Source organism: Melospiza melodia, chromosome 3 (assembly GCF_035770615.1).
Source record: "Melospiza melodia melodia isolate bMelMel2 chromosome 3, bMelMel2.pri, whole genome shotgun sequence".
NCBI lineage: Eukaryota > Metazoa > Chordata > Aves > Passeriformes > Passerellidae > Melospiza > Melospiza melodia.
In genome coordinates this window covers 3,477,073-3,495,675 of record NC_086196.1, presented here as the reverse complement: position 1 = coordinate 3,495,675, position 18,603 = coordinate 3,477,073, and the positions used below count along the sequence as shown (strand labels likewise).

General features: G+C 37.3%; 1 protein-coding gene across 1 annotated transcript in view; it reads right to left on the bottom strand.

Annotated features, from left to right (window-relative positions):
* Positions 1-18,603, bottom strand: part of HMGCLL1 (3-hydroxy-3-methylglutaryl-CoA lyase like 1) — a 76,295-nt gene that overhangs the window by 10,831 nt on the left and 46,861 nt on the right. The gene's annotated exons all lie outside the window — the stretch shown is intronic.

The following is an 18,603-nucleotide window of genomic DNA, read 5'->3' as shown; positions in this document are numbered from 1 at the left end:
TACAGGAGATAATGAATTTCAATCCTTTAAGCAATTGAAGCTTGCAAAAAATTCACTGTCAATATGATGTTTTAAAAGTCCAGAGTCTCACTGTCACTTCCTGACAGGCACTAAATTGTGCTGACATTCATGAGAAGTTGTACTGCAGCTATTTCATAGGTTATGTCCTAAATGAGCACTCACTGAGCTGCTTCCACATGGACATATGTGGGGGTGAACAATGGCTTGGCTTCCAGGACAACTACAGTACTTCAATATTTTTGACACTTTTGAAAATCACAAAATTCCTGACAGTGGTTCCTGAACACCTTCCAAACTTTATTTTTGGCTAGCTTTGGCTTACTCTCCAGAGAAGGCAGAGGACTTTTTCTCCTGTCCCATGCTAAGTTCCTAATTCCCCAACGAGAAAGCAAGGAATTAAATTCATCACCTTTGTCAAACAGCCAATTTTAACAGGAAACCATTATTGCCAGTGAATAATAAATGCTTCATGTTTCTCAGTTTGCTTTAGTAGCTCCCCATAACTTCTTGTTGGGACAGTCAGTCTCCTTCCTTACTGATGTTTAAACCTGGTTTGTCTGGCAGAAGTTTGACTTTGTTTCTCTCTTAAAAATGGCAAGGTCAGCATCAGTAACTCCAGGAAAGTATGTGGTATAAATCAGAAGCTATAAATCAGGTCTTTCATAAATTTGGCTTCTTCTAAATGATGAGATTTTGAAAGCATAATATCAAGGTATTGATATTATGCAAGGATACAAGGTATGCATTAAAGAGGAAAAGATTTGTGCCACAAAGTCAAGGGGCCACAGTGCTGTGAAGCTCAGTGCCTTAAAGACAGGAGCATGTAGATTCTGCAAAGAGTGGCTGCATTAGTTCAGCTTTTGCTCAAGGAAGGCAGCAGGCAGAAGTAAGATATGTCAGGCCAAAGGCTGCCCACACAAAAGGCAGTACAGGACTAATGCTGTTTAATCCTGCAGCCCAGTCAGTGCCCAGCTGGCACTCTTGGAATGGTGGCTTCTGCCATATCACTGTGTCTCTCTGGCATCAGTCTGCTACCCACCACTACATGGCATGTCACTGGCAGAAACACCCTCTCCTGCAGAGAAACACAGAATTAGCCAGACACAGAAATGAGTATGCCGGCAATGCTTTGTAAGGTTCAGTGGCTACAAAGACCCTTCCCTAATTTACATTGGCAAGTTGTTTAAAACCAAAGCTTGCCATTCTCCTGTATTTCAATATAATACATGTATGCGAATAAATATTATTTTGGTATTCAAGAAATTAAAATCATAATTTTCTATGTATAAGGCAATAAAATGAGATAACACCTCTCTCTGGAAATCTGTGAAAGTTATCTGCATTTCCTTCCTGCTTCTCTGCTTTTGCTAAGGTTAAAAAGCTGCTAAGAAACATCACAAAACTGCTTTTGACTTAACACCATCCCTGACCACAGGGTGTCACTGTAACATTAAAATATCTAATTTCCCAGTTCCCGTTGTTTGAAAATTAATACATTCATCGAGGGGAAAGAAATCCTTTTCTTCCAAAACATATTGAGATGCAAGCAATTTGTGGGCAGACGTGCCACATAAAATAGGTTAATACTACATTCCTTTAACTCATTGTACACATCTTTTCATATTGCTACTGACACATTTATTATAAGCAAAGCTGGCAATGACATCTAGAGTTAAAGTTCCCTAACACTTTCTGTCATAAGGCCCCACTTTCAGTTGTTTATTACTTTGTCAGCCTTTAACTGCTGGAACTTATATTTTCCATACCTTGTCTCTGCCTCAGACTGGATTGTTTTTAAAGTTTCAGTGAAAAATGGGCTTGGCCACTTCCGGGAACAAGTTTTGGGGAAGAAAACCACTCTGTTACATTCATATTCAATAAGTTTTACATGAGTTTCTTGGAGATATTTTTGTAGCTTTGCAGTCTCAAGTTTGGCACAGAAGGGGTACTGATCTTAAGAGATCCCAGTCTGGACTTAGTTACAAGCTCAGGGAAGTTCCACCTTATTTACCACCCTATTGTCAGGAACTGGTCAGTCTGGGAGTTAAAATGCCCAAGGGTCTGACCATGATTGTTTTTTTTTTTCTTAACTTCAACAAAGAATTGTGAAGCAATTTCTCTGAGCCTGAGTTGAAATATCCGTGTCCCTGACTGACAATGCATCACCTGCACAAAAGCCAGAGCAGCGAGGTCTGTGTTGCAGATCTGGTTCTTCAGAAAACATTCATGGATGTTTAGGGGGAATCAATTCCATTCAACATGAGACTGGTTTTGAGATTTTGGAATGCTAATAAAAATCCTGCGCCATAACACAATTAATGAAGCAGATGTTCACAAATCATTATTTTATTGCCCATGCAGGCTGATTGTGCTCCTTTCAGGAATATGTGCACTCTTATATTTAGAAACACTGGGGTTTGCTGGTGTGGGGCTGTGCTCAACTCCAGCTCTCCCTTGCTAAGGATCACAAAGCTGCAGGGGGAGCAGGAGGCACGCCAAGATCTTGTTGGAACCCATGAAGATGCAATCATCATCAAAACAGTAAGTGACTTTCCAGTCTCCCTTCCTTCCCTCCCCAGGCAAGCCAGGGCATTGCCAGATGCTGCTGCTGACTCAAAGTAAGCAGCTACTGCTCAGGATGCTCTTCAGCAGAAGTTGCTGCTCTCAAGGAAACCTGTGATGGTTTAACAATTTATCTGCTTTCTATGTCATGAAATAACCTGATCTATAAACACACGGTATTTTTTCTACAGACAAAAAAATGTTTGAACACAGTCAGGAGACCGATGAAATAGGTAGGGAAGAGAAGATAATAATCTTGTGATCTGGAGGGAAAGGGGAAACTAGACAGAAAAGGCAAAGGGCAGCTTTGGGGTAAGCTGAGATGGAACTGTCCTGTCCAGAGATGCAAAAGCTGTGCCAGGTTTCCTGTGCCCTACATCATCACGCACCAACAAGGTGTTTCTCATATGCTACATGCACAAATGAATAAAACTAAACTGGAAAACAAACAGAGGGTTTTGAATGGACAAGGGAGATCAATGATTGCTTAACTCCATGGTAAAGTTACTGAGGGTAGCTTTGGGAGAGGAAAATTTAACTGGAACTGGACAAAGAATGCTTGGAGCTGCTGACTGTTATGGTCCAATGAATAAAGAAAAAAAAAATCCACTTACTTCCATGGGTGGCTTACAGAGGATAAGCTGAGTAGACACATATCCACTAAAATAAAATGGCTGAATTATCATAATATGGGGCATCAGCTGAGAATGGATTGAATGAAGGACAGAACAGGTAAAAATCAATGTTTGAGATGCATGCTGCAGGCAGTGCACTTCTCTGTCAGCCACAATACTGAAAAGGGCAGAGGATTGCTATGAAGAATCAGGGAAAGGCACTGATTTGAAAGGCCTACTATTTGAAGTACACGTGGCAAAAGTGGAACATGTGAATCTATCAATGAAGCACGGCAGCAAGCTTGGGCATGACCCAAGCATGACAGCATTTTAAAAGGCCCCTTTTTTCCTACATTCAGGGAGCATATAATGAAGTTAATCTATCATATGTACCCCTCTTACTGTGTCTGTACCTTAGAAAGAAACTACAAATTCTTTCGATCTTGTTTTTTTGTCCTTGCTAGCTTCTGCCAAGTCCCAAACCTTCTAGTTACTGAAGACCAACTTGTGTTGAGCCACTCTTCAGCTTAAGCTGAGTGACCAAAATGCTCTTGAGGTGTAATTTCTCTCACTTCTTATAACCAGAACACTTGCAGCATTATGCACTAAGTGGCAGTGGGCACTACCTTGTACCAATGTGAGAAATCAAAATAGATTGATGACAGAAAACATCTCTTGTTTTAAAATAAATTTGCAGCAATGACAGCATTTATAAAAACACAGGGAAAGTAGAGCAGAACTATTTTCATTCCACAGTACCACTATCATATATCAGCATCAGGGTATCTAAAGGACTAAAATGCCAGCATTTAAAAGGTCATCTGACTTCACTTCAGCCTAAGCCTTCATGCATTGTTACAATTTTTCTTATTATTTTAGAATGTACTACAAGGATATGTAGAATTTTGAATCCTAGTTTGGTCTTCACATAATCCATGGTATCTTTTGCATTTTGTATTAATGCATAATAGATGCTTTGTATTAGGAATACATAAGATATTTTTATGGCAGTTATTTTCTAATGCAAGAGAATTTTTGGAGATAAATCTCACAACAGAAATGAACAATTGTGCATCCTACTCAAGCTGCACACATATGTGTCTCCATCGTTCACTATTACTCCATATTAGAGTCAACCAAAAATAATTAATATAGTTAATGTTGTTAAACAAAACCTGCACTTTTTATTCAGACTTAACTACTATTTCAAATCTCTTTTAATTCTATTTTCAGAATCCCCTGAGTGAAACAATACTTTATTCTACTTTAGCATGTAGGATGTATGGAGGTTCAGAGGCTCTGCTCACCAAGTCATTGACAAACCACACTCAGCATAAAGAAACGTGGATTTCCAAGATGTAAGGTAAACTAACCTTAGTAAAAACTCCTGGCATTCTTTACATCTTCTGGATTGCACAGGTGCACATCCATCTTCTCCTATATATGGAAAATAAGAACTGCATCCTCCATTCAAATGCTTTTAACTTATTTACAGCTAGACTGGAGACAATATTTATCATCACAAAGTATAAAGCCAAATGTCCTTTTTCTTCAGGAGCACCAAAGATTAACAGATTAGAATGTTTTCCACATGTCCACTTTGGTGTCAAGAGAATATTAAAGAAGTTTTCCAGCTTCCGCAGCTCAGCCAGATGTCAATGGATCCCACAGTGAAGCAAAATTGGCAGAGTAGCCTTCTCATGACCCCGGCATTGTTTTATCAAGGATCAGTTTAAAAGTATAAAGGGCCCATTTCTTGCTGAGATCTGTAATGTTTTTCAGCCCTTTTCCCCTGCAATTACACAAAAGTGCTGACTTTGTTGAACTACTGATATGCAGTAGTATTTCTTATGCCTTCTCTCACACTGCGCTGTAATTGCTGTTTATGTTGGCACAAGAAAAGTACCACGTCTTGTTTCCACTGTACATTTCCGGACTCTGGTTTCAGTAACATCAGTGGAGGATATTGTACTGGGCATATGTTTTGTTGTGTAAACATTAACTGGTAATTTACCCTGTCAATCTCCACAGCATGGCTTCTAATTACCAGAGGTTGAGGAGCTTCAGATGGACATTTTACAAAATATTTACAGCAGCTATCCTGCTTCTTTTTTTTCTTCTTCACTGCTATTTGTGTTTTGAAAATCATTGCAAGAGTAAAAACTCCATCAAATGGAGTAAACAACTCCTTCAAATGCCATAAAACAAAACTCAAAACAAATGTATTCATTCTTGTGCACCTCATTCTCTGGAGTAACTAAAGACCAGTTTCCCAACTAGCTAAGTAAAAACCATGGCAATATTACAGTAAACATGATTGTATAGTAAAGTACCAGATATTTCTGTTTGCTTGCAATTTGATTATTCACTTTATTTTTTTTTAAAACAAGGAAAAAAAACTTATATTGGCATTTTTTTTCCTAAAATTCATTCTTGCCAAATAGCCTGTGAACTTGCAAATGGCTGTGCACATCCTTATTTTATTCAAGACTCAGACAAATGTACTTAACAAATGGGACCACTTAGGTCTTGTTAGAAAATCTACTGCAAAATTCAGAACCAAGGAACAATCTCCCTTTAAGAGCTATGGAATGTATGTTTTAGTCATTCATCTGTATAATTTCAAGGAAGTAGCACTTTATATGTTGTGCAAAAAAGACAGTGTCTTGAGTAGAATTCCAGGATGGGAATCATTCCAGTAACAATAATTACAGCAACACGGGCAAAGAAGATGCAATCAAATAGGGCAGTTTTTGTCCAATCTAGGCAGAGAGAATTTTTATTTCAAATAAAATTTTCATCACAATTTTCACTATAATGCAAGAAAACTTTTTTTTAAAGTGTGATAGTTTCTTTTCATCTACTGATCTATTATAATTGGATCAACTTTATAATGTTCATCACATTACAGCACCTTAGCATGTTACACTGCCTCCCCTTCAAATACATTGATTAATTAATTGGTGGCATTAAGGTGGGGGGCCATGAAATGTAAAAAAGGCCTTGAAAATTTTCTCTTTTTCTGATGGAAGTTCCTTTTTATAAAAAGACATCTGTAATTGTCTATCCAATGTATCTGCCAGCAGTACAGCCAGAACACTTCTTTTGTTTAAAAAGCCATTCAACTCAGCACCTTGTATTTTACTATAGATGCATATTATATTGCTCTGCTAAATCTACTTCTATTTTGTTTACTTGGCTTATTCTTTAGAGGAAAAATACTCCATCAAGTTAAAATTATTTCTTACTGTTGCAGTTCTTAGTGCAAGCAAAATTTAACTGCTATGAACATTGGAGAAAAAATCTTTCTATAAGAGTTTGCTTTATGCATTTGAATGAACTCTGTTAAGCAAATCACATCATTTGCCTCTGGCAATCTTACCACATATCATTTGCACTAAGCAACAAAGAACAAAAAAGTAAACAGGCAAACATGCAAGCTGGAGTGCATAACACTACCGTTCATTTATGTTTAAAAATTATAAAAATGTTTTTATTTCTGAATTCCTGACTGTTTAAATTCATAGTGCAATATTTCAAAAGAAAAAAAAAGATAAGTGACAAATTATTTGACTCAAGAGACTGTTTCTGCCTTGCTTCTGCACAGCACAGAATGAAAAAAATGATTGTCATACTTTAGGTACTACATCAGCTTTGGTTTCTGTCTTAGCTGAAGAGTCATCTTCAACTTATTCCACTTATGCAAATGCTCATTTGTACTCCCAAGCTACAAAGATCCACCCAACACTCATTTGGAGTGAATTCAGAACTCCAGCCTTCTGGGCACAGTTATCTACAGATTTTCTGCAGTTATTTTTACCTTAGAAGACATCCTAAGATCTTGTTTAAAGCCACTTGATACATCTCAAAATAGGAAATAACTCTCCCTCCCTCATTGTTTGCTAGATGATAACAAAATTCCTTCTGAGGAGCTGTAAATATTCAAGAATGGCCAGAGGTTTAGTTCCACCCCCTCAGCACAGCTGTCTGTAGAGCTGCCCAAAAAGGAAGGAAGCATCATCCTGTAAACACAACACTTCCTTGCTTGAGACCCTGGGATTTGTCATTCCCCAAGTCTGTTCCAGAGATGGCAAACTCCTCTGACCCTTGCTTAGGTCTCAAAATTCAGGTTCCATGCAATGTCCTCTTTTTCCAGCAAAAACTAGAATGCACACACTCACAAATAATGAAAGGTCATGAAAACAATAATTTCTAAGAGGGAAGCATTGTAGTGATTCTGTCTTTTTTTACAGTTGCTATTAAACTTTAAGAAAAACTGCTTTTGGGTAAAAAGGGAGAGGGAGTAATTCCCACCAAGTAGAAAAATAAACATGTCTAAAAGCCATTTATCTTCTAGATGTGTACAGATTTAAGTTCCATATGATTATAGGGAGAACTTCTAAAAAGTCAAGCAACACTTATAGAAATAATTTATTTTCAAAAAAGAATGCAAATTAAATGAGGAATTAAATTCTGAAAAAAAAGTTTTAAAGGTACTTAATTGTATCTTGACCAAACTTTTGAAAATTTTCTTTCACAATTATTTTTTTAAATTATGTTGAAGTATTGTATTTTATTTCTGTCAGTGCTCCACATACCTTTTTAGCGTCCAGCATATAAGCTGAAATCCCCAGAGACATCAACAGCACACTCAGAGCTGACCAAAACCTCTGAAATCTCATCTGCAGAGACATCCTCAGATGTCACTATGGAATGCCATTTGTGGAATGCCACAAATGCTACTGGGAATGACAGCAAAAACCTCTCTTTTGTGTGGCTATTGCACAGGCAGTTGTGCTCTTTTGTGGCCATGTATATGACCAAAACCCTCAATGGCAGCAGGACTAGAATTCAACTGTCCACTGTGGGTAACTCTTGCATGGTCCTTGGCACAGCTTTGCCCTAGGGCAGACAATTCCACCAAGCAATTCCTGGCACAGCCTGGCAACTAGCACCCTTTAGGGACCATCCATAGCTGCCAGTCTGGATTTTTGGTTTTTGGGATGCAAGGTTTACATAGCAATTGGCCACAGAGCCAGAGAGGCCAGGATGTGCTGAGCATGGCAACCCTCTAAAGGAGTGACACAGCAACTGCAGGAATGCAAACCCTACGGAGACAAACAACCTCACCTCTCAAATTACCACGGCAGCTGATGAGATGGCAGCTGAGGAACAAATGCAGGTTGTGGCAGGGGTGCTGAGAAGGGAAAATGGGATGGGCCTGCAAGGATGGGTTCTGAGATGAGCCAGTTGTGTAGGTTTGTATTTGTGGAAATCCCATTTCATTTGTTGTGGAAGCTGGAAGGTGTGGGAGAGACAAGCAAGACGCCATAAAACTAAAAGGGACAAGTAATAATTGCAGAGGACTAGCTTGTCTTTCTGTGGATGAGAGAGTGCTTATGTAATGCTGAATAAGGCACAAGAAACGATCTTCAGACCAATGAAAATTCTTTATTTTCCAGTCATCTAGATAATCAAAGCTTTCATTTTTAGGAATTGAATCAAAGACTGTTGTAAAATAGCTATCAGTTCAATTTCTGATTGCTACAGGCAGTCATCTCATTAAAAGCACAGCCAGTACCTATCAATCATGCAAAAACCACCCCAAAATACTACCTTTTATGCATGCAATCCAAGGCACAACAGAAATATGCATGGGGAATGTGACACCAGTGTGCCCTCACCATACTTCTTATGAATGCTAAGGACCAGTGATTTCAGGTTTTTAGTGCTGTATTTTCACAGCTTCTAAAAGTACTAAATATTTATTTTAAATGTGGCTTAGCATTTTGAAAACTATTTTATACTAATTTGTTCTATAAACACCTGAAACCCTTTTTTTTTTTTTTAAGCCTTATTACATTTCCAGCATTTGGAAGTAATTTGTTTCTAGTCCAAAAAAATGAATGTCTGTCTCTAACAAAAAGAGCTGGATTACTGCCCAATCCACTTCAGAACTGGATGATGCTGACTTTTAGCCATTTAAATCGTCAAGTTAAACAAGATGCTGCTGGGATGATAAAAGGGGCTCTGTAAAGAGACTGTTGCTCTGGCTATGTGGACTTAAACCTATCAAACAATGACTAGGAAAACAGTGAAAGAGAGAAAAAAATTAACCTAAGTACCAGGGAAAACATTCGGGTTAGGTGAATGCAGGAGCACGGTATCTGCTCACATCATTCTTTCCTCTTGCCAGGGAGCTGCCAGCAGGATATTTACTCTGTTTAAGCACTCAAAGAGGCCAAGAATGGAAAAAAGGAATTACAAAGGGCAGCAAAGTGAAGGGGACTTAGACACTGACAGGCTGTGTGGAGTATTACCCTAAAAAGCAACTGTAATCTGCTAATTTTGTACCTAAATTATATTCCATGCAATTTTGAGCCTTGTTTGCAAGCTCTACTTGCAAGCTTCTTATAATCTTATTCATACTAGTATCTTATAATTACTAGTTCCTTTCCCTTTTTCAGACTATACTGCCACATATGACAACTAAAGATGCAGCAGAACAGAATCTGATGAAGACCAGAGAATCATTTAAAGTAAATTCTCTGAATCTGCTTACTTTTGCATAGAAAAAAGTGCGTTCACAAGAGGACAAAGATGCACAGTAATGAAAGCAATATTAGAAATGTATTTTAGGTACTGATCAACTAAATCAGTATGGCTTTAATGGTTCTAGATTTAATGAAAATGATTATGAGGCTTAAATTGGAATGTACCACTGACACTGCAGAATGAAATGTGTAAATGAATGACATTTACAGGATGGAGAACTCAGAAATTAAAGCACTTAAGACATGACTAGGCAGGATACAATAAAACAGCATTCCAAGAAAAAGAAATGTACAAGGAGGATACAAGCACAGAAGAAGAATATTTGGGCCAAATTAATTTTTTTTAATAAATACACAGCTTCAATCCTATTTGTATAGAAATTATCTTTGCTTTTAAGACAGAAAACTAAAACCACTTCAAATTTTATTTGTATAGTTGCTGCAATAATTTTTCATTAATATTCCATTTAGACATAGAGTGATATGTATGAATTTGCAGGGATATAAAGAAAGATGCATACATTTGCATGCAAAAATCAAATGTTTAAAAATACTTTAGAAGATAGCTGAGGTTTGACTGTAAGCCAAAGGAAAGTCATGTCTACTGTTTCAAGTCAGCCCTAGTGAGTAATTTGAAGATGAGAATAATCTATATATGATGAAGGCTCTCTTCCCTTAGTATCCTGAAAGAGACTTAGACTTGAGGTTTGTTGGTTCAGTAACTAGGTCTGAAAGCTTCTGAAGTCCAATATTACAGCATATTACAAGCAGCTAAACAATGTGTATTTCTATTATTCAGTAATCTTTTATAGTAAGCTAAGTTTTATTTCAAATAAAAAACAAAACCCACAAAACCAATAGGCTACCTATTGGTATATGCATGTAAACAAATCTAACTCAGGAACTCTCACTGCTATTTCAATACACAATAACAAATATATTCCTCTTCCTATCTTAAAATATTCAAACAATAAGAACCTTGAAACAAAATCTACCATTTAGGTTTTTCCCCAATTATACTGTAACAGTTATAATCACAGTAAGGATTAATTTATTTGTTGCCTCTCAGACTATCAACTTTTTCTGAAGCATAAGGATAGGGGTCCAAAACTTACAGTTCCTCAGAAATTGCACACTTTGCACATTCTGCAAAAAGCAGCAGAAAGCAACAAAAAGGCAGTCACTAATTCTTTTGTACTGATCTAAGAGAAGAGTAAAACTAGGGCTGCTAATTCTTTAATTCTTTTGTACTGATCTGAGAAAAGAGCAGGACTGATGCTGCCTGTTCATTTGTTTAATTCCTTATTTTGCTGTTATTAAAGGAAAAAACATAAAACCAGTACAAAAAAAAAAAAAAAAAAAAAAAAAAAGACAAAATACTGGAAAACATCTGCCAGATTTTGAGCATGAATGCCTATGTTTTCATTTTCTTCCCATATGTAGGTCTGATTTATCCATTTGTGCAGTACGTTTTTTCATTTACAATAGTAACTAGCTGACTGCTCACAGTAGCAATATCATTTGATTGAATGCAAGGTTTTTTCCTACTTTCTTAAAGTAGACACCCTCTCTTTAAGTTTTCTGCAGAGGAAGAAAATGAATATTTTCTTCAGCCTGCTACTTTTGCATAATTCACCTGCCATTTCCCCCCTAACTTATTTGCTTTCAAATAGAGTATTATTCACCTGTCTTGTCAGCTTTCAATCTCAAACAACTCTACTCACATGCCTTCCCAATATCATGTACTTTGTCTCCAACATCTGCTTTTTTAATTGCTAGCTTTAGCTAAGTGCTATGTCATTTCCACAGGGAAGGGGGAATAAAAGGAAACAGAAACAAAAAGGCAAATCGATGTTTACTAAGGAGTTTTATTTTACTGACAACACTTTGCCTAGTTTGCTAACAATTCAAACGTACTGTTTATATTTTCAAACCCAGAAAATACCCAGTGAGTGCCCTGGATATTTTAATTCTTAGAAAAATCCAAAAGTAGAAATCTGGGAATACCTTTAAATAAACAGGCACGTCGCAGTGAAGTCTCTTGCTTTACCTAAAATTTTGTGTATTCCCATTATCTTAGGTTTGATTTCAAACATTTTCTTTTGCATGTTTTAGAATATTACACAGATTTCCACTTACAAATTGGGCTAGCTATCCTGTTTCTCACAATTCAAATCCAAAATTTGAAAAAAAATTAATTTCTGCAAGTTAGAACAATTACCCTTAACATGAGCATTACAGTATTGCAAATTATTCATTTAAGCAGGAAAACCTAGGATGCACAAGCCAATATATCCACAACTCTGCTGATGGGTGCTTTCCAGCTTAAAGTTCTGTTTCATAATTCCATTTGTTTCCTGCCCTTTAGCCAACTTTCCACTTATTGCATGTCTCCACACCTTAATATGAACTTCCACTGCAGAAAACTGCAAATTTCTTTCTAAAAAGTCAAAGCATGTGATGGCCACTGTACATCCTTTGTCTTCTTTGGCAGTGATTGCCTCAAAGAATTCCAGCAAAATACTGAAGCATGACCAGCCCTTCCTGAATTCTGTACAGCTACCCTCAGTCAAGCTCAATTTTTTGGTCATGTTTCCCTATCTGAACCTTGAAATTAGTTTCTGGAGATCTCTGTGAAGTCTTCTGCAGTTTCCTGGCATATATTTGTAAACAGCAGAAGAAAGCAAACTTGTGAGGTCTGCTGAAGCCTTGCCATCTCCATGCTTTCCTCAAAGTAGGAATGCAAGCATATTAAATTTTTTTCAATATCCCCAAATATGTGCATTCTTCTCTATGGCAAGTGTCTCCTATGCTCACATTCTGTTTCATAATGTCTTCAGAGTGCCAGGTTGTGCAGGACAAAAGAAGTGGAAGGTTACAGGGTTCAGATAATTTGATTAGGCACATAAGTATTATGATCATTTGCTCATTCATATACTTTAGCTTTTTAAATCTAAAAAGTACATTCTAGAGAAAAGTTGAAATCGATTCTGTTTTTAAATTTTAATTTCAAAAACTAAGTATGTTTTAATTCTTCACAAAAACTATCTGTACTTGTCTGATGATCTTCCTCTGTTTTTTTCCTAGCACTTCACAAAGTGAAAGAGATAAGCCTTACTTCTGTTTTACAAATAAAATAAGAAAAAGTAAGAAAAAGCCATGAGTACAGTGACATGTTAAATTAGGAAAGGACAATCCAAGATGTATGTTATGGTTCCTGTCTCCTATACCTCCTTAATTCCATACAGTATCTCCCTATTAGCTTAGAAAAACAGCCTGTAAGCCAGCGTTGAAATTTTAACTGAACTGTCATGATTATTTTTTGCTCTGTTAAAATTTAGTTCAGATATAAAGAATTTAATTGCCAGGTAGTGAGTGCCCCAGCACACTGCTGAAAAAAAACCCCAAAATGCTAGTATCATTTAATGCACTATTGAAGCAAGAATTTTGGCAGGTCAATACAAGCTCATTCTGTCAGTTACTACAGAACTCCCCAAAACCAGATTTTTTGATGTGTGTGGCAACAAATCTGGCTGGACCAGCTTCCTCAGCTAAAAATTGCATATTCACTGTTACAGGAGGAATTCCTAGCACAACAAGTACATGCTGGGATTCACACTTTTTCAGTTACCTATCTATCTTCTCTGCCTTAAAACAGAAGTGTCAATTCATTGTAATGCACTATAGCTGTGGATGACTGTGCTTTTCAGGGAAATAAATAGACAATGTTGCTTACAAATGAAGAATGATAAGGTATTGGTTTTTTTAATTTCTTTCTTGATCAGTACATAAAACTCATGAAAACTAAATTAAAGGTATTGTGTTTATAACTTTTTACAACATAGTTTCATAAAACTGTACTTGAAATTGTACTTGACATTTTCATGCCATTTTACCATTATTTTCTTTTATCACTCCTCTATTCAATTAGCTCTTCTATTCAGCTTCTAGCTGTAACTACTACTCATTCACTGGGACAAGCTAGGATGAGCCCTCATCCTTGTAGATACCTACTATAATATGTCAGACAAATCCAAGGTGAAAGAATTGACTGCAGGATACAAATGTTCAGTGAATTTTCTAGTACAGAAGTGTTCTTACATATGATGTATTTATTTGGAAATTCATCACTATGGGCATTACAGGTATATTCTCTTATGTCAGTCACAGAAATGCAGACCTGAAAACTTAAAAGGAAAATATCAGCAAACATAATCTGGTACCTGAGAGAGAAGTTTAAGTGCTGTCAGACACCAACACCAATTTCTCAGGCTTTCTTGAGTCTGTTTTTTTACCAACAGAGCTGCAAGTGGAGAACTGTTAGGGCTTTGTGTACACCCAGACACCAGGAAATGCTTTCTGAATTTAACTGAGTAGGAATCTCTTGCCTCTGCAAGACAAAGCCTCCAGCTGAGCTCCAAGATCAAAGCACGAGACCTGCCAACTCTCAGCACTCACTCAGCACCACCTACCATTAAAAACCATCCTTAAAGCTCAAATTATTGGTTGCCAGTCCCTTCTCTAAACACTTGACTGTCTTGAAAAGCAGCAAGGACAGACAACTCCATAGGAGGCAAGCAAGGAGTCCAGAGCCATAGCCAGGCAGGCAGTGGCAGCAACATCACCAGAAAAACAAAGCCATGAAGCTGAGTTAGAGATTCAAGATTGGAATGAGCTCTGGACACATTAACCAGGATCAGACAAGACCAGCCAGGTCTGGGGGTAAGCCAGTAAGTCAAGGCAGCAGGTGAGGATGAGAAGGAGAATCAGGGAGGTACCAGATGGCACAAGTGCAATTGCAATGCTGCTGCAGAGTAGCTCAGGCAACGGCCAAGCACTAAAGCTTCAGGTTTAAAGCCACTGCCTGCCTGGCAGGATGGAGAGAGAGCCTGCACTGAGGATCCTTAGCAGCAAGCAGCTCCTGGACAAGAGATCTCAGCAGCAAGCTGGCCTCTAACCTGCACCTGAAGGGGGCCATGACAGCTTGTGACTTCAAGCAAGCTCAACAGCTATAAAAACCAAAGCCTGTATTTGGGGAAAAAAAAAAAAAAAAAAAAAAGAATAAGATGGACAGCTACATACAGGAGATGGTTTGGGGTGGAAAATTCATCTCATCTAATGTTTTGCATGGAATTTCATGTAAATCATGGAGGAGGGAATTTTAAACATAAGAGTTGTTTTAGCTGCTTAACTTAGGCTCTACCATTTCATGCTGCTGGCTGTTGTAAGCTCTATTCCTGTAAAATGATCCTTGTAAATTAATAAACCATGAACTTCAGCACCTACATTCAGATTCCTCTCCTGTTTCTGGCAGTTAAAACGGCCAGGCCAATCCTGAGTGCCTTTTAGTAAACCTAGATTTTACTACAGAAGTAAACTGGATGCACAAAAATATGCAGTTTAGTTAGGGTCTCCAGCATACACCAAGAGACTAGAATCAATTTAGTTAAGTGATGCAGGGAAAAGGTCAGCAGCCAGCCATTTTTATTTGGATTTACTTTTATTTCATCTTTAAAATTCAAGGATCTTAAAGAAATTAACAAAATGTCATTAAATATTGTAAGCTCTCGAAAAGGACGTATATTATGTTTGTAATAAAAACCTCAAATCTGGATTTTGCAGTCTGAACCTTGAAAGTTTAATTAAAGGCTTGATAAATTCTGGTTTTGGTACTAAAGTGGGTATTTTATATAAAAATTCCTGATTTCTGGAAAAAGACAGAACTCATAAAATGAAGTTTCATTTGGCATGTAATAAATCTCATTCATCTCTCTGTGTTAGGGCGAACATGATTACACAAGGTGGTAAAAATCCTTGGTCTTTCTAAGCCATTAGGGTTTTACAATTGTTTTTTTAAGTTAGAATTTGATCCTCACCGTGTAGAGATCAGCTCATTTTAATGAATTAGGACAGCAATTTGTATTTGATAAAATTCTATGGGACGATCATGTGGTTGTTTCCTTTATTCAGGTATCACAGCCAGACAAATATCCTCTTTGCCTCTCAGCATACTCTTTTCTCTTGTTTGAATATATGTTTTAAAGACACATAAATCTATTTCTGGCAACTACACAAGTTTTCCAGGAAAAGAGTTCTTTAACACTTCCATTAAACACTTTCCACACCCCTTTCCACTTCTGTGCACAAAACAGAAGTCAATTGTCAATGAAACTCAAATCTCCTTAGATAAGGTAAGGTCTACCTTAGCAGGGCCTCTCCAGAAAGAAGTTTCCTGACCCATCTTTTTACCCTTCCTTGGAGATCTGTAACATTTTCCTATAAATGTTTTACTATTTCTGTTACATTATGTGTTTGTCACATTATCTAATGCACACATGTAATTTTACTCAAAGTACCATAAAATCTAACTAGATCTCCACATCATTTCCCATCTTCTGAATTGTCTTTTTAGTAAATTCTATACTCTGGTAGTTTTATATTAAGCCATGTAATCAAGAGGCAGTCATGTTTCTACTTTAAATGTTTACTGGTTTCTTTTGAAGCATCACTTCATGTTCCTCACATTTTTACATAGATTCTTTTCATAAAATGAAGTGAATTTCCTTTCTAGCTGTATTATTTGCTTCAGCAATTCAAAAAATTACTTATGCTTTAAAAGTTGGCTAATCTCTCTCCCATCTTTCACTACCTATCCTTTTCTTAAAACAACACATATAAAACTGAATACTAAAATTGCAAGACTACTGCCCTCCTAATTTCTTATACAGATACGGCCTGTCAGCTCTAGATGACTTTGGATCAGCCCCAAACGAAAGAAAATATTCTGGGTAGTATAATCCTGCATGAAACAATGTGATCTGTATAAAAAATCACTTACTGAATTACCAGCAACTCTTTCCACTCCTAGGAGATCTCCCATCGAAGCAATGCCTGAATTAGTGCAGAGTGATTTGTGGCTTTCCAGCTGTCATTCATTAATTCTTAGGAAATACAATATACAGTGCAACAGTACTCAGCCTGGGATTGTTCAGCAATGTCTTAGGAAGAGTGTAATTTGTCTGCTGAATGTTCTTTAAACTTGTTTTCAAACAATAACTATAGCCTATTATTTCTATGACCCCCCAAACACATTTCACTCTTGCTGAAATATTGTGTCGGTCACGCAGACCCATAAATGGGGAAGGGAAAGGAATTGTGTCTGAGTAGAGTTTGGTTCAGGAAACAGCAGCTGAGTTAAAGACAAGGGGTTTTATCCCAGTGCTCTGCCATTCCTGTATCTTTGGCAGAAAGGAAAGCACAGGCAAGGCTGATAACAGGGACTAGAAGTGACCTGGGCACTCTGACTCACCAGCTTTAGCACTTCACCACACAGCCAACCTGCAATTTAGGAGTGCCTGTTTTAGCAGGAGCATTGCTTTAGAAGGAGTTATAACTCCCTGCTAGCTGCCTTGGGTTTCTGACCAGACACAAAGAGGACGCTGTGAGGTGCAGGATCTGTTTGAGGATCCAAAAGCCTGGGGACCTTCGTCTACGTGAGCCAAGGAGCTGCTTGCACAAAGCCAGTCAGAGAGGCTGTGTAATGCCTGCTTCATCAGGGCTTTTGGCAAACCCTATGACAAGTTCAGCTGAGCCAAAACCACTGCACCTTTAGACATGTACTTTAGGAGACCTTGACAACAGAGGGAAGTTTTCTGGTGGGTCTCAGGCACTCTTGCCTTCCCAGAAATATGAGAAGGTTGCACAGGAATTTCTTTTTATGTCTTTTGCTCTCTAGAATTTGCATGTTAATTATTCTAAACAGCACATTAGGTACCTAAGAGATTTTTTTTTTCCTTTAGCTCTTACACAGTTGGTTTAAGAACTAAATAAAAAGATAACATGAGACAAGAAGCACTTACAACAAATGCTGGAGTTAACAAAGCATAGCCATTGTTCAGTGTTTAGTAGGCACCATGACAGCAATTATTTAAAGGAAGGATTTGAAAAACAATGCTTCAAGTATTTTTATGGCCAACTCCTCCCATGCTCAGGGGTTTACATGCTTTTAGCTATTGCATCTGCAACTGAAGCTAACTGTGAAATTAGTAATTTATTTATCCCATGGTACATACACACACATTTGTAACAGTAAAAGTGAGTAAGGGTGAATAGCGAATGCTGTGAGTAAAAGTTAGAACCTTTCTTACCAGATTTTGTCATTCTCTATTTCGTCAAATACCTGTAGATTCCCACGTTGGAACCTTCCTTGTTCCTTCTTGTGCCATATACCACTAACACTGTTAACACAATTGTAGCTAAATAACATAATATGAGCTCTGCCAAAACAACAAGTCAGACAAAGGAAACTTTGACCTCCAAAATGACTGCCTGAATTGCATGGAAACAGAAGACACCATTAAGTATAAAATAGAACAATAAAGGCCGACAATTTGTAAATAGCTAACGACTCTGTAACGCTTAGTAAAAGTAGGTCTCCTTAGCAAAGCACAGGCACTTTAAGATATTTCTCAAGATTGTATCTTGACAAAAACTACATTAGAACTTGCAGTCTGTTTTCTGCATTGTGTCCTATTCTGAATCTCTTATGGAAATTAATTCTGATAATTTAGGCACAGATTTGAAAGCCAATTAAATAAGATATAAAGTTGTCACTAATCTTACTTGGAAGGCATAACTGACAAACAAAAAAGAATAATGAAGGCATATGAATAGTGATAAAATTATCCAGACTATTCTATGTACACAACTACTAACATTTTAGACTCATCCATCTGAAATCAAGATGTAATTATGCATGATTCCATTTTACTTTTAGACACATCCACGAAGCAGCAATTTTAGTTTAGTAGAAAACAAACATACAGATGTTCCTAAGAAAACTGAAATCTGAG